Source organism: Pristiophorus japonicus, chromosome 5 (genome assembly GCF_044704955.1).
Source record: "Pristiophorus japonicus isolate sPriJap1 chromosome 5, sPriJap1.hap1, whole genome shotgun sequence".
Taxonomy (NCBI): domain Eukaryota; kingdom Metazoa; phylum Chordata; class Chondrichthyes; family Pristiophoridae; genus Pristiophorus; species Pristiophorus japonicus.
In genome coordinates, this window is record NC_091981.1 from 306,017,414 (window position 1) to 306,020,871 (window position 3,458).

Consider the following 3,458-nt stretch of genomic DNA (forward strand, 5'->3'; position numbering starts at 1 on the left):
TGTAGTAATACCCACCCTCCTGTATGGCCCAGAGACATGGACCATGTACAGTAGGTACCTCACCCCCAGCTCATGGTCTACAGGGCTGTAGTAATACCAACCCTCCTGTATGGCTCAGAGACATGGACCATGTGCAGTCGGTCCCTCACCCCAAGCTCATGGTCTACAGGGCTTTAGTAATACCCACCCTCCTGTATGGCTCAGAGACATGGACCATGTGCAGTAGGTACCTCACCCCCAGCTCATGGTCGACAGGGCTGTAGTAATACCCACCCTCCTGTATGACCCAGAGACATGGATCATGTACAGTAGGTACCTCACCCCCAGCTCATGGTCTACAGGGCTGTAGTAATACCCACCCTCCTGTATGGCCCAGAGACACTGACCATGTACAGTAGGTACCTCACACCCAGCTCATGGTCTACAGGGCTGGAGTAATACCCACCCTCCTGTATGGCCCAGAGACATGGACCGTGTACAGTAGTTACCTCACCCCCAGTTCATGGTCTACAGGGCTGCAGTAATACCCACCCTCCCGTATGGCCCAGAGACACGGACCATGCACAGCAGACACCTCACCCCCAGCTCAATGTCTACAGGGCTGCAGTAATACCCACCCTCCTTTATGACCCAGAGACATGGACCATGTACAGTAGGTACCTCACCCCCCGCTCATTGTCTACAAGGCTGTAGTAATACCCACCCTCCTGTATGACTCAGAGACACGGACCATGTACAGTAGGTACCTCACCCCCAGCTCATGGTCTACAGGGCTGTAGTAATACCCAACCTCCTGTATGACCCAGAGACATGGACCATGTACAGTAGGTACCTCACCCCCAGCTCATGGTCAACAGGGCTGTAGTAATACCCACCCTCCTGTATGGCTCAGAGACATGGACCATGTACAGTATGTACCTCACCCCCAGCTCATGGTCGACAGGGCTGTAGTAATACCCACCCTCCTGTATGGCTCAGAGACATGGACCATGTACAGTAGGTACCTCAGCCCCAGCTCATGGTCTGCATGGCTGTAGTAATACCCACCCTCCTGTATGACCCAGAGACATGGACCATGTACAGTAGACACCTCACCCCCAGCTGATGGTCTACAGGTCTGTAGTAATACCCACCCTCCTGTATGGCCCAGAGACATGGACCATGTACAGTAGACACCTCACCCACAGCTCATGGTTTACAGGGCTGTAGAAATACTCACTCTCCTGTATGGCCCAGAGACATGGACCCTGTACAGTAGACACCTCACCCCCAGCTGATGGTCTACAGGTCTGTAGTAATACCCACCCTCCTGTATAGCCCAGAAACACGGACCATGTACAGTCGGTACCTGACCCCCAGCTCATGGTCTACAGGGCTGTAGTAATACCCACCCTCCTGTATGGCCCAGAGACATTAACCGTGTACAGGAGGTACCTCACCCCCAGCTCATGGTCTACAGGGCTGTCGTAATACCCACCCTCCTGTATGGCCCCGAGACATGGCCCATGTACGGTAGGTACCTCACCCCCAGCTCATGGTCTGCAGGGCTGTAGTAATACCCAACCTCCTGTATTGCCCAGAGACATGGACCGTCTACAGTAGACACCTCACCCCCAGCTCATGGTCGACAGGGCTGTAGTCATACCCAGCCTCCTGTATGGCCCAGAGACATGGACCATGTACAGTAGGTATCTCACCACCAGCTCATGGTCTGCAGGGCTGTAATAATACCCACCCTCCTTTGTGGCCCAGAGACATGGACTATGTACAGTAGGTACCTCACCCCCAGCTCATGCTCTTCAGGGCTGTAGTAATACCCACCCTCCTGTATGGCCGAGACATGGACTGTGTGCAGTAGGTACCTCACCCCCAGCTCATGGTCTACAGGGCTGTAGTAATACCCACCCTCCTGTATGGCCCAGAGACATGGACCATGTACAGTCGGTACCTCACCCCCAGCTCATGGTCTACAGGGCTGTAGTAATACCCACCCTCCTGTATGGCCCAGACACATGGACCATGTATAGGAGGTACCTCACCCCCAGCTCATGGTCTACAGGGCTTTAGTAATACCCACCTTCCTGTATGGCCCAGAGACACGGACCATGTACACTATGTACCTCACCCCCAGCTCATGGTCTACAGGGCTGTAGTAATCCCCACCCTCCTGTATGGCTCAGAGACATGGACCGTGTACAGTAGACACTTCACCACCAGCTCATGGTCTACAGGTCTATCGTAATACCCACCCACCTGTATGACCCAGAGACATGGACCATGTACAGTAGGTACCTCACCCCCAGCTCATGGTCTACAGGGCTGTACTAATACCCACCCTCCTGTATGACCCAGAGACATGGACCATGTACAGTAGGTACCTCACCCCCAGCTCATGCTCTACAGGGCTGTAGTAATACCCACCCTCCTGTATGGCTCAGAGAAATGGACCATGTACAGTACGTACATCACCCCCAGCTCATTGTCTACAGGGCTGTAGTAATATCTACCCTCCTGTATGACCCAGAGACATGGACCATGTACAGTAGGTACCTCACCCCCAGCTCATGTTCTACAGGGCTGTAGTAATACCCACCCTCCTGTATGACCCAGAGACATGGACCATGTACAGTAGGTACCTCACCCCCAGCTCATGCTCGACAGGGCTGTAGTAATACCCACCCTCCTGTATGGCCCAGAGACACTGACCATGTACAGTAGGTACCTCACCCGCAGCTCATGGTCTACAGGGCTGTAGTAATACCCATCCTCCTGTATGGCCCAGAAACATGGATCATGTACTGTAGGTACCTCACCCCCAGCTCATGGTCTACAGGGCTGTAGTAATAGCCACCCTCTTGTATGGCCCAGAGACATGGACCATGTACAGTAGACACCTCACCCCCAGCTCATGGTCTGCAGGGATGTCGTAATACCCACTCTCCTGTATGGCCCAGAGACATGGACCATGTACAGTAGACACCTCACCCCCAGCTGATGGTCTACAGGGCTGTAGTAATACCCACCCTCCTGTATGGCCCAGAGACATTAACCGTGTACAGGAGGTACCTCACCCCCAGCTCATGGTCTGCAGGGCTGTAGTAATACCCACCCTCCTGTATTGCCAAGAGACATGGACCGTCTACAGTGGACACCTCACCCCCAGCTCATGGTCGACAGGGCTGTAGTAATACCCAGCCTCCTGTATGGCCCAGAGACATGGACCATGTACAGTAGGTATCTCACCCCCAGCTCATGGTCTGCAGGGCTGTAATAATACCCACCCTCCTGTATGGCCCAGAGACATGGACTATGTACAGTAGGTACCTCAGCCCCAGCTCATGCTCTACAGGGCTGTAGTAATACCCACCCTACTGTATGGCCGAGCCATGGACCGTGTACAGTAGGTACCTCACCCCCAGCTCATGGTCTACAGGGCTGTAGTAATACCCACCCTCCTG